At 40.1% G+C, this 14,361-nt stretch overlaps 1 protein-coding gene and 1 long non-coding RNA gene across 2 annotated transcripts in view; one reads left to right on the plus strand and one right to left on the minus strand.

Annotated features, from left to right (window-relative positions):
- The window catches only part of ttc29 (tetratricopeptide repeat domain 29), a 237,649-nt gene extending 234,325 nt beyond the window's left edge, over window positions 1-3,324 (plus strand). The window contains exon 12 of the mRNA XM_078406097.1: window positions 3,303-3,324. The gene's annotated coding sequence lies outside the window, so the exon portion shown is untranslated. The remainder of the gene's footprint in view (window positions 1-3,302) is intronic.
- The window catches only part of LOC144597159 (uncharacterized), a 65,095-nt gene that overhangs the window by 30,911 nt on the left and 19,823 nt on the right, over window positions 1-14,361 (minus strand). The window lies entirely within an intron of this gene.

Raw genomic sequence — 14,361 nt, forward strand, 5'->3', positions numbered from 1 at the left:
CTCTCCACAGAGGCCACCCGATATGGTGAGGATGTAATGCTATCTTTAAATCCCTACCATCATATCACAAAAAAAATATTCTATGCAATTTTCTTAATTGCCCTTCATTATATTGTATGAGATTGGTTTCATTAAGTTCATATATGCAGGTTTACATTGTTTATCGCTAACAATACATTGTTTAAACCTTTCATAGCTACACATTTTATATTCTCACAGAAAATCTACTTTGCTTAGGTGAAATGCTATAAAATTTTGGGCTACAAGTCAAGAGAGTCAAGATTGTTTTATTGTCATATGTCCCAGAATTAACATGAAGCAATACAATTAACAGAAATAACCAATAGTTTGCATGCAGAGGATAAGGAGGAACATTGATGGGTTAAAGGTACCAAGACTGTAAAGCCCCTTTTGGGTTGGCCATCAAACCTCATTTTGAGTCAAGCAATTCAGGAGAACAGTTTAAAATACGCATTAGTCACTATTGATGGAAGTTCCTAACTAATGTAATCGATTCTCACATTCTTCACACCAACAAATATGATTACTCGGCCAGATCCCTGGTGAAGCAACCAGTATTAAGTTTTAACAAGTTGATCTGTTCATTGAGCTGAGAGGCAACAAAACTACACTGACATGGGGCTTAGGAAGTGTACTGGGTACTGCGCCAGTATTGTTCCCAACCCCTCTAAATCCCTCCTGCACACAGTGTAATTTCAAGACTTTAAGGAACACATCCCACAGATTTGTGATGGAATTATCAACTGGAAATCAGAGATCTTATTATAAGTGTCAGAATTACATAGAAGGATGTTGAACAGCATGGTCTATTGCAAACATACTAGCGGAGGGATAGTGCAGCAAGCTATTGCAACAGCATATTTCAATAAAGAAATGTTGAAACATGGAACTGCAGATTCTAGATTACAAAAAAAGATACAATGCTGGAATAACTCGGTGGATTAGGCAGCATTTCTAGAGAACATGGATAGGTGATGTTTTGGGTCGGGACCCTTCTGTAGACCGAGAACGCTGGTGTGGCTTCTTAGGCCTCCCTCGTCCCTGATGTTCTTGCAACCTCAGTTAGTGAGGTCGATATCAGAAGATCCTTCAGGAGGGTGAATCCTCGGAAAGTGTCTAGAACTAAAAGTGTACCTGGTCACGTTCTCAAAACCAGCTGGTAGGAGTTTTTGTGGACATCTTCAACCTCTCATTGCTGAGGATTTAGGTTCCCTCCTGCTTCAAAAGGGCATCAATAATACCGGTGCCCAAGAAGAGTAAGGTGACATGCCTCAATGACGACAAACCAGTGGCACTAACATCCGTGGTGAAGTGCTTTGAGAGGTTGGTTATGGCACTATCAACTCCTACTGAAGTTAGATAGAGTACTAGAGTTAGAACTCCTAACTAGAGTTAGATATAGCTCTGAGCTCTGAGGGCTAACGGAATCAAGAGAATAGGGAAAAAGCAGGAACAGGGTACTGATTCTGGATGATCAGCCTTGATCATATTGAATGGTGGCGCTGGCACGAAGGGCCGAATGGCCTACTCCTGCACCTACTTTCTATGTTTACTTCAGCAAGAACCTGGACCCACCATAGTTTGCCTACTGCCGAAAAGATCAAGGAGGATGCAATCACACTGGCTCTCCACTCTGCAGTGGACCACTTGAACAATAAAAACACATCCCTTTGCAATAGGATCCTCGACTTTCTCATCAGTTTAATTTAGTTTAATTTAGAGATACAGCACGGAAACAGACCCTCCCACCTCTGCGCCACCGTGCACCAGAACACAATCAATACGAATTGGCAACAACTCTTTCTCCTCGATAACCATCAGCGCAGGAGCACCTCAGAGCTGTGTGCTCAGTCCCCCGATGTACTCACTCTATACCCTTGACTTTGTAGCCAGACACAGTTGCAACTCATCTTTAAATATGCCAATGACATCACTGTTGTTGGAAGAATTATGGATAATGATGAGTCAGAGTAGAGGAGTGAGGTTGATCATCTGATTGAATGTTACCAGAACAACAACCTTGCTCTCAACGTCAGTAAGACCAAGGAGTTGATTGTTGACTTTAGAAGAGGAAGGCCGAGGAACCACAAACCTATCCTCATGAATGGGTCTCTGGTGGAGAGAATCAACAATATCAAGTTCCTGGGCGTGCATATCTCTGAAAATCTGGCCTGGTCCCAGCATGTGGATGCAATCATAAAGAAAGCCCATCAATACCACAACTTCCTTAGAAGAATAATGAGATTCTGCATATCAATGAATACTCTCTTGAACTTCTACAGGTGTATAGTAGAGACCATTGACTGGTTGCATTAAGGCCTGCTTCAGGTACTTGAACACCCAGGAACTAAGGAGTGAACACTCCCCAGTCCATCACAGATACCGACCTTCCCATCATTCAATAGGAGGCACCTCAAAAATGCAGCCAGCATCATTAAGGACCCACACAACCCTGGCCATACTCTCTTATTACTCCTGCCATCGGGAAGAAGATATCTGGAAAAAGGAATCCGAAAAATGTGACCTCTAGGTTCAGGAACAGTTTCTTCCCAACAACCATTGGGCTATTAAACACTACAAACTCCAACTAGACTCCGAACTATGAACTGCCTTGGTTACACTAAAGACTTTTGACTTTGTTTTGTTTTGCATTATATTGAGTTTTTACATATTGAACTTTTTTTGTTTGTTTATTGCATTATCTACTAAGTACTGTGTTTACAAACCTATTATGCTATTTGCAAGTAAGAATTTCATAGTTCTGTTTTGGAACATATGACAATTAAACATATGACAATTTAACTCTTGATTCTTGGCTCTTGATCTTCAGACTAGCTTCTTCCAATCATTATTTTCTATCCTTTCTGACCTGGAGGCAATTGGGTTTTAGTCCAAGCATCTGTCATCTGAGGAAGTGAGGAAGGCCAAAGTATCCAGGAATGCCACTGTTTTAAAAAGCACTACGGTGTTGAAAATCTATGGCTCCGTTGAGTTCCCAATAATATCCTATATGGAGATCCATTCTCTGCTTTCTGGAATTAGCTCATGAAATCATGAAATCACAACACTTGGCTTTGCATGATGAATACAGCAAAACAATGATCACCATAATATCCTTCCATAAACCAATTTAATGCGATGACGTCTGCGAATGCTTTAGAAGCACTGTTCACCTATAGAATCCTGCAAATTAAAACCTGATGTGGGAAGGAAGTGTCACATGCTGAGTGTCTAAGTTTGCTAACTCATGTTTTTACCTTCTTATCCCTGTATCTATACAGTCAATCAACAGTTGCCATTTGACTGCTACTTCAATATGTTATGCATACTCGCTGACAATTTAAATATTTTCCAATACTGCATTATACTTCCAAAAATAAAACTCCCTTTCTCTGCCAATAATGCAACTGTGGCCTATGGTTGGAAGCAACTAATCATTATTAAGCCACGAGGGAGAATATCCAATCGTCAATTTGAACTTAAAATGTGCCATTGAGCTGAAAGAGAAAGATATTCTGATTCCCAGCTGCAATCATTCATCACCAGGAGGAGTACAAAACAATACTTAAACCATCAGTGCACAATTACCTCGGCAGATGACATGGAATCACAAGGTAACACTGCCAGTTTTCTCACTGCTTGTTTAGAAAGATATGCAATTAAACCACAACTTGTGGATTAGACCTAATTCATGTTTGCCAGTGTTATTTAAACAATGGATCATTGTCATATGCTATCAATATAATTTATCCCCCACAATGCAAAATATTTTGAAATAGAGATGTCAAATTCCAACACTGTGGAAGACATTTATGTTTTCAAATACACAGGACGTGATGTTAAAATCCAAAGTGCCAATTCTTAACTTGCTCCCGGTGGTGATGGAAAGCTGAAGCACTCACCTATGCTCCTCCGATGTTGAGAAAGGCTGGGCAGACACGTCATTGGGGTTATCAAGTGGGCGCCTACTTTCATCAACGTAATATTAGTCTGCACTTCCCTATTCTGCAAACCATTTATTTCACATCTCCGCACCGTCAACAACTACCATTCAGAAAATCCATTGAACAGGCAACATTGACACCAGTCATGATGGCCCCCAGAGTTGAACAGGCTGAGAGGATTCATTGTTAGAATTGCCCAATATGCAAATGTTACTAAAGGTCTACTGACCCTGAGTCTCCTTAGAAACATCCGCACAACTCTCATATCGAACTCTCATTCAAACTGGAATGAACCTAGTATACTAACATGTACAATTGCCATACAAAGTTACATAGTGCTACGTATAAATGAATGCTTAATCATTAGAATGCTATTCATTTTGAGATCTATGTCCCACAATTTTTTTTTTTTACAGTGCTTATAAATAATCCTTAATGAAAATGTGGGCATAGATTTGATGACACATTTTTGAATATATCTGGGCTGACAGAAACATTTTTCATTTTCAATGGCAAAGTAAACATTTTGCCAACACAAATATTGTGTTTTCAAAATATATGAACTTAAAGCTGGTAAAGAAATATTAGAATTTGTATGCAATCCGATTCACAATTTGACCAGTTCCAGTGTTGTAAAACCTTTGGGATTATCTTTCATAAAGCACATTGCTTTACCTGCTAGCTTTTTGTTCAAAGGTCTAAACACAGTTATCATCATGTCTGAACCATGTATATTAGTGGGCACCAATCCCAAATTTCTTCTAATTGCTGATTCTCAGGTAGGTGTAAGAATTTTCATGCATTATTTACGCAGCCCATTTTCCATACCATAAATGTGGTTTGTATAACTCCACTTGTTATATGACAGGGTTGACATAACAGCAATAAAATAGTTTGCTTTTACTGTTGCTTGAATATTCCATTTCCTTTATGTTTCCTCCATTATATTCTCTCTTTCCATCCCCAGTCCAGTTCCTGCTTCATTTGGATCCAACATACAGACCTACATATAGTAAGAGGTTCGTCACATCTTTTTTGCATGATTCTCAAGTTTAAATATAGATGTGACCAATATTTTGTATGCACGCACTTCATTGGGCCTCTAAACACCAGCAAAAATGACATTGGGTATTGGGATTCTTTAAAATATTCGGTGAAGTTCTTTTTGGAATAGTGTGGATATTAAAATCTGGCAAGAAATATTGAAGGAGTTTAATAAATGAAATATAGACAATCCTGGCTAAATAATAAAATGTGACGTTAAGAAGACAAATGGGACTTCCGGTGGCGCCATGTTGGACTAGACAATCTAAAAAGTTAGCTCTCAAAGAAACCAATTAAAACTAGCTCTTTTAAACATTAGTAACAACAGGAAGCGGGCCAATCGCAAGTTATATCGACAACGAAAGTTAACGATAAATAAAAATATGGAGACAAGGTTAAACAAAAAGGATAATGCGGATACTAAAGCTACGGACTCGGCAAAGAGAGCCACGCCAGATAAGGGAACCAGCTGTGGGGAACAAGACTCCGTAATATTGGCGGAGCTACGCAAGTTAAGACAAGAGCACACAGAAGCGGTAAATGACAACAAAAAAGCTCTGGTGAGACTAGAAACTAATTTAAAGGAGCTTTTGGAGAGAACCGCTTCACTGGAGCGACGAACAGTGAACATAGAAGAAAGGTTGGGGGAGACGGAAGACAGGGCAGCGCGGCTGGAAAGATCAGTCGCCTTTCTTCTTCAAAGAGAGGCGGCGTTAGCCGCAAAATGTGACGACTTGGAAGCAAGAGCGAGACGTAATAACATACGGATACATGGGATCCCGGAGGGCGCTGAGAAAGGCGACACCATAGGATTTGTGACTGATTTCATCCGAACAACATTACAAATCTCGGCGGCCGTCGATATCCGCATCGAAAGAGCGCACCGCTCGCTGACTACCAAACCGAAAGAGAGTGCGGCTCCCCCGCGAGCCATCATCGCCCGCTTCATTGACCACCAGGTGAAAGACCGCATCATACAACAAGCATGGAAACAAAAAATAACATATGAGGAACGGACCATTTACTTCAACCATGACTACACTACCGAGATACAGAAGAAGCGGAAACAAGTGCGGGATGTAATAAAAAAGTTGAAGGAGAAAAACATAAAGGCACAGTCCCCATATCCTGCAAGACTGAAGGTGTTTCTGGGAACAGAGACGAAGACATTCAATACACTGATGGAGGCTGCCCCCATGCTGAAGGACATGGGGATCCATGTGGAGGAGGACGAGTGGGAGAAACTACAGAGAGTGAGGATGGAGGGCAGCTGGACTACGGGGACAGGACAGAAGGGAAAGAGGAGACAGCCACCCATCACAGAGGCGGACATACAAGCCCTCGGTCTGTGAACTCTGAGGTTCACAGTGGTAAGGACTAAAAAAAAAAAAAAAACAGCCTGGAACTAAGGGTAAAAAAATAATGACAATCCTGAAGTATATATAATGCGGACAATCTGAATTTATGTTTAATGTTCAAAGAATTGAAAAGGAGCTAGTTATGGGATTTAAGTAACACTTATACTGAATAATGTCAAAATTGGTTGAAGGAGCAAAGCTGGATCTCAATTTGAGCAAGGAGCAACTTAATTCTGAGAAGTTGCAGGTGCACATTGTGCTATTTCCCCAGAGAGATTGCCACACTCTCTGATGACGGGACTTTTGGGAGTCACATGTTATTTTTGTATAGTAGTTCAGAGGGAGATGTGTATTGTTTGTTTGTTTTTTCGCTGTGTATCGTTTTGCACAGTTGTTTTGATTTATAGGAGGAACCGAGTTTATGGCCTACATCTTAAAATGTCATGAATAAGTTGAACCTTGTTTCTTATAATGTGCACGGTCTAAATCACCCTATTAAGAGAAAGAAAATATTGAGTCAGTTGAAGAAACTACAATGTGCCATTGCACTAATCCAAGAAACTCACTTGAGTGAAAATGAACATAAAAAACTGAAAAGGGAATGGGTAAACCAAGTATTCCATGCTTCATATGGCAAGAAAAGGGGGGTGGCCATACTAATTAATAAATCCCTACCATTTTCTGTAGAGAAAGTGATTGAAGGTGATATGGGAAGATATATCATGGTGGTTGGCACAATAGGAGATATGAGTATTTCAATATTAAACATCTATGCCCCAAATGAAGAAAATGAAACATTCTTTAAAAACATAGCCAATATACTTACCAGTAACGGACGAGGGATGATAATTTTGGGAGGGGATTTTAATACCATACAGAATGGTAACTTAGACAGGTTGCCATCTGAGAGGGGACCAAAAACAAAAAAATCCAGAGTCCTAAATAATGTTATAAAAGAATTAGGTCTGGTTGATCCATGGAGACATAATAATCCTAAAGGAAGAGATTTTACCTTTTATTCTAACCCACATGGGAGTTATTCGAGAATAGACTTTTTTTGTGTGTCAAAACAACAGATACATACAGTCAGGGACTGCAGTATAGAATCCATAACTATAAGTGACCACGCCCCTGTCATACTATCCATTGAGCTGGGCAGGGAATCCTTCTTTAAGTACTGGAGACTTAATGTGTCAATCCTATCAGATGAAAAGGTTGTCAAAGAACTAAAACTAAACTTAAAGGAATATTTTCAAATAAATGACAATGGCGAGGTCTCACCATCGACATTATGGGAGGGAGGAAAAGCAGTCATGAGAGGGAAAATAATAGAGATAACTTCCAGATTGAAAAAAACCCGAATGGAAAGGCAAGGAAAGCTAGAAAGTAAAATCAGAGAGTTGGAGTTAGAACATAAAAGAACAAGAAACAACTCTATTCTCGTCGAATTAAAAAAAATGAGACAAGAGTTAGACGAACTTTTAACATATAAAGCAGAAGGAGCTCTTTGTTTTATAAATCAAAGATATTATGAGATGGGTAACAGAGCAAGCCGGTTACTGGCATTCCAACTGCGAAAAGCTCAAACAAATAGAATAGTTACAAAAATAAGACATCCCACTTCCAATTTTATTATGGCTAAGCCAAAAGAGATAGCAAAGGCCTTTGCAGAATATTATAAAAACTTATACAGTGACTCAGAATCTAATCTCACTGAGACCAAAACACAAGAATTTTTCAAAAAACTACATTTACCAGCATTAAAGGTAGAAGAAGCATCTGAAATGATAAAACCAATTTCGTCACAAGAAATAGCCGATACTATAAAAACCCTTAAAAGTAACAAATCCCCAGGTACAGATGGCTTCTCAGGGGAGTATTATAAATGTTTTGCAGAAGACATAACACCAGAATTATGTAAAGTTTTTAATTATGCGCTATCAACAGGAAACCGCCCAGATACTTGGTCAGAAGCCATAATTTCCGTATTACATAAGGAGAGCAAAGATCCGACTTCATGTGAGGGATATAGACCGGTCAGCTTGCTCTGTAATGATTTAAAAATATTAACAAGCATACTAGCACAGAGAATGCAACAACATATAACTAAATTAATCAAGCCAGATCAAACGGGGTTTATCCCGGGGAGACAGGGGGCTAACAATATCAGGAGAACACTAAATCTTATATCATGTGCTAAAAATAATCCCAGACCTACCATGCTGCTTAGCCTAGATGCACAAAAAGCGTTTGACCGTGTGAAATGGAACTTTTTATATCAAACATTGAAGGTTTTTGGGTTTCACTCAACGTTTATAGACTGGGTAAGAATTGTTTATAAAAATCCCAAATCACGGATCAGAATTAATGGCTGCTGCTCAGACTTCTTCTACCTCAAAAGAGGAGTCAGGCAAGGAGATTGCCTGAGCCCGCTACTGTTTGCTGCAAGTATTGAACCGTTAGCAGAGTCAATAAGACAAAATAAAAACATTAAAGGAATAAAAGATGAAGGGGGCATAGAACACAAGACGTCATTATTTGCGGACGATTTATTAACATACATAGTGGAGCCCTCCACGTCTATACCAGCTCTACTAGATAACCTAAAAGAATATGTTGAAATATCAGGATATTTGACAAATGAAGCCAAATCAATAGCAATGATGCTCTCAGGAGATTGTCCAGTGGAACTTAAAGAAAAAGTCCATTTTAAATGGACCAAAAAAGGGTTTAGATACCTTGGTATAATTATCACTTCGAATACAGCACAGCTATTTGAAGCTAATTATGGGAAACTGATATCTGAGATAAAGGATGATTTGGCTGGATGGGAGATTTTACCGTTGACTCTGGTGGGAAGAGTAGAAACAGTCAGAATGAATATATTGCCAAGACTGTTGTTTTTGTTCCAATCGTTGCCTATTATGATCTCGGGAGCTTTTCTAAAAAAACTGGATAAAATTATATCAAAATTCTTATGGCAAAGTAAAAAAGCAAGAATTAAATACAAGACGCTTCTTAGCAAAAAAGAAAAGGGAGGGTTGAACTTGCCTAATTTAAGAAATTATTATTGGGCAACGCAACTCAGAGCCTTAATCATGTGGACCACTAAAGAGAAAGATTCAATGTGGGTGGAGATGGAGCAAAACGCTTGTAAAAATTTGCCTTTAGAATCACTCCCATTTTTAAACGAGAAGGCCCTGAAGAGGCTCAGGATGGGCAACGAGTGGATTAGGGTAATAATGAAAATCTGGTCAGCAGTAAGAAAGAAGCTGAAGCTGTCAAATTCGGTAAGCAGGGCTACTAGAATAGCAAAAAACCCAGACTTTGTACCATCTACCATGGACTCAGGATTTGACAGATGGGCTGACAAAGGGCTAATATACATAGATCAAATGTTTCAGGGACAAACAATGAAAATATTCACACAACTTCAAAAAGAATTCAATTTACCTGCTCATGACTTTTACAAATTCTTACAGCTAAGAGATTACCTACAGAAACATCAGGAATGGGAGAACATCTGCAAGACTCCATCTAAATTAGAGGAAGTGTTGTGGGGGTTCTCGGAAGACAAGTCAAAAAAAGGGATTATATCAAAAATTTATGAAGCACTACAACATGAATCCAAAGAGAACAACTTACATATCAAAGAAAAATGGGAACTGGAAGCGAATATCATAATATCAGAAGAAGGGTGGGAGGAATCATTTAAAGAGGGACATAAACTAACTAAGAGCCCAACATGGAGGGAATTTGACTGGAAAGTTAAAATGCGTTACTTTTATACTCCATTCATTACATTGAAATATAGTAATACAACTGATTTATGTTGGAGGGAGTGTGGAGAAGTTGGGGACTCCACTCATATATTCTGGGATTGCCCAAAAATACAGGATTTCTGGAAGAATATTCAAAAGGAAATTAAACAGATTATGGGCATTAACTTCCCTCTGGAACCAGCACTTTACATTTTGGGTATAATTCCTGACAGTATGACAGATAAGAGTTCGAAACATTTACTGACAATCCTGCTGCTGATAGCAAAGAAGACGATAACAACTTCGTGGTTGAAACCACAGCCTCCAAGCATAATGCAATGGAGAGATAGGGTAAAAAATGTGTATATAATGGAAAAAATCACAGCAAGGTTACAGTTGACAACAGACATGTTTGATAAAAGATGGTCATTATTAATACAGGCAATGCCGGGACTCGAGTCTCTTCCATTTTTGGGAACTTAAAGTAAGGGTATTTACATTCAATATGCATCTCCTATGTTTGTTTAGTTTGTGTTTGTATGTATGTAAAAAAAAAAATAATAAAAATAAAGTAAAAAAAAAAAAAAGAAGACAAATGGAAAAAGAAGAGTTTTTTTCTGCATTAAAACTGGACACTCAGAGTTTATTTATTCCACTTTGTGAAGTAAGATTTAATCTCGTACCTTCACATTTTTAAGAAATCTTCATTATTGTAATTAACATTCCCGCCGAGCCGCACGGCAGAAGACTTCCCGCCGGGCCGCGGCTGCAGACCACGAACGCCGCCGGAGGCCTTTATCAAGGTGCCGCGGTCTCCATGCCTCCCAGATGACCGCGGAGAAGCCAGGGCCGGAGCCGCGCGGGTTGGAGCCAGTGGCCGATGGAGCCTGGGTCGATGGAGCCCGCGGCTGAGGCCTGGGTCAACGCCATGGAGATCTCAGGAGGGGACCTGGCAGTGATAGTGGAGAGGTTGGTGTGGCGGTCAAAGATGGCGCCAACGGACGTAGAGTAAGGATGCCGCTGCCTGGGGAATGAACAAAGGAGGACCCGGCGTGGGGGGACTGCCGTGAGGGAGGGGGGGGAAGAACAAAGGTAGACCTGGCGCGGGATACTTTGTAACTTTGTAAACGGTATTTACGTGGCAACTATTTGCATACCTTGGATATGCAAGCATAGAATTTCACTGTGGCTTGTCACATGTGACAATAAAGCATTCATTCGTTCATACAGTGGAGTAAATGTACAACAGCAGTTCTATTTTTTTAAGATATAGTGTTGTGAAACATTGTGATTATAGTAATTTACCTTCCTTGGGATTATATGGTAAATCAGAGAAGATGCTTTCTTGTTTTTACATTCTTTTTTGTTTCTGAGAAAGCTTATCATGGAGAGAATGGTCATTCATCCTGTGAAAGACAGAGAATTGCCCAATGATATCATGTGGGCACCAATTAACAATGCTTGATTCGTGAATATAAGATGACTAACCCTGCATTTTCTGTATTCAGAAAAATGAAAGATCACAGATCATCCATATTCTGTATAATCCTCAGTGACTCTTCTTAAGGACCACTGGTCAGCTAAACAATACTGATAAACGCTACAACATTTGAATCGATATCAATGATATTGAAATGGCTTCTTGCCTATAAAGAGGTGGAACTCTGTCAATCTCAGAAACAAACCGTGATAATCACAAAATAGCAGAGTAACTAGACCAATCAATATCCCAATACCATGTTTAGCAAAAAAACAAAGTGCTAAAGGAACTCAGGGGGCAGGCAGTATCTGTGAGGGGAATGGACAGATGACCTTTCATGTCAGTATCTTTCTTGAAAATGATTGGAGTAGGGGAGAAAACCTGCCAAAGAGATGTGGGGGTAGGACAAAGCCCGGCAATTGCTAGGTGAGTTCTGATGGGGGAGGGGGAGGGAGGCGATTGGCAAATGGCTGGAGTAAGTGATTATTCCATTAACCTACGATACGATACGATAAAACTTTATTCATCCCCAGAGGGAAATTGGTCTGCCAACAATCACAACACATAACAAGGTACACAAAAACTTGAAATTAAAAGTGAGAAAGAAAACGAAGGAAAAAAAAACTCCTGTTCAAAATAAATATAGATTGCATTGAGTCTGATGGAGAGCGATGGGTTATTGCCAGCAATTCTGAATAACTTTGCTTTGGAGCCTGTTATAGCTCGCAATTGATGGGTGTATGTGGGGTTAATCCGGTACTCTAGCTTAATCTGGAATTGTCTCTTGGCATCCCTGATGGTTTTACGGAATTCATATCTAGATTCCCTGTACAGGTTGGAATCACCCAACTTGAACACAACAGATATGGTCTTCACTAGGAAGTGGATCTCAAGGTTCATCTCTATTTTCTGTTGGGGGAACACTCAAATTGATTTCTCAGGCACGCTGTCCTCAACACACTGACTGATGAATGTTGGTTACTGCGTCCTTGGCGGCCCAATCCACCAAGTCTAAATAGTCACTTAGGAGATCATCTGTTTACCTAGACTAACGCAGTATGATTTTCTGTACTGGATCATCACTTTCTGCTTGTTAACAGGGAGTAGGAGCTTTTCTGATACTCAGATTTTCCAAAATACAGTGATGGGAGTGGAGCACTAGTCATTTTTGGTGGTTGTGTAGCAGTGCTCAAGGGTATTTGAGCCTCTGGTGGGACAGGAGACCTGTTGAAAGTATTTTGGTTGCAGTGTTTTGACTTTGGCTGACTGACGTCCCCGGCAATGATGAAAAATGCCTCTGGAACATGCTGGTTCTGAGCTTCGATCAAATGCCCTTTAAACGACTCCAACATCTCATATGCGGACATTCAAAATTAGTACTCCCAGTGTACTGTCCCGAGTACCTGCCCAATAATGCTGTAGTTTGCACTGTTCCAATTTAGTACCTTTCTCAAGGTCCAGCCTTCTCCTTATTCAAAACAATCTTAACACTTATGGTAGATAGACAAAATGCTGGAGTAACTCAGCAGGTCAGGCAGCATCTCTGAAGAAAAGGAATAGGTGATGTTTCAGCTAGGAACCCTTCTTCAGACAGGGAGAAAGCTGATGGAGTTGTGATCACTATCTCCAAAATGCTTTCGAATGTCACACTAGTCAGCTGGCCAGACTCATCTCCCCACACAAGGTCCAGCATGTTCCTTTCACAGATTGGACTATCCACACACTTTCAAGAAACCCCTTTGGATTTATCTCACAAATTCTGCCCCATCTAAGCTTTTAGCACTAAGCAAGTCCTAGTCCATATTGCGGAAGTTAAAGTTCATTAATATGACCTTTATGCTTTGGCATCTTTCCGTAATCTGTCTACATATCTGTTCTTCTATCTCCCGCTTGCTTTTGAGGTGTCTGTGGTACAATGCCATTAGAGTGCTTGCACCTTTCTTATTTTTAAGCTCTACTCATTTTATCCTCACTGAGCCACTATGAAATCTCCCTGATTCATAGTGCAACTCTGCCATCTCATTTGCGTCCCTCTTGATCATATCTGAAACATTGAAACCCCAGACGGACATTGAGCTGCCAGTCGTGACCTTTTTAGCAACCACATTTCTGCAAAGGCCACAATATCGTAGTTGATCCGTTCATCTGCTTTCTCCATAATACTCCTTGCATTGGAATGAACACACTTCAGTCCATCAGCATCATCATATTCCTTCACTTCTCCCTGACTGTCCATTCTTTGAGACTTACTGGTCCTAACCTCTATCTTCTCATCACTCCTTCCAATTTCTAACCACCTATTTTGGTTCCCACCCCCCTGCCTCTGTAGTTGGAGTTGGGCCAAAGGGCTTATTTCTGTGCTGGGTAACTCTGCAGCTCTATGAATAGGGATTAATGGGATATGGCCGAATGAGGTGAAGGCACATCCAAAGGATGGTAAAATGAATGGTGTAGGAAGTGAATAGGACATTATTAGCAGATAAAGGAGTGTGAATGGGGAGTGGATGGAAATACATTTGATGTTCTGAGGGGTTTGTAGGGTATGCAGATGATGACAGAATAAGTGGCACATTGCAGGACTGATGATGAAGTGAATGAAACATGGTGACCCATGGCAGGAAAATTAATGGAATAGCACAAAGCATGGGGTGGGAATACGAAATTGCAGAACTAGAGAGAAGAAAGTGAAGTGAGCAACATGGAATATTGTAAGGCATGAAATGGGTGTGAATGCTAATCATGAGGGGCGGGGC

Source organism: Rhinoraja longicauda, chromosome 1 (assembly GCF_053455715.1).
Source record: "Rhinoraja longicauda isolate Sanriku21f chromosome 1, sRhiLon1.1, whole genome shotgun sequence".
NCBI classification, from domain to species: Eukaryota; Metazoa; Chordata; class Chondrichthyes; order Rajiformes; family Arhynchobatidae; genus Rhinoraja; species Rhinoraja longicauda.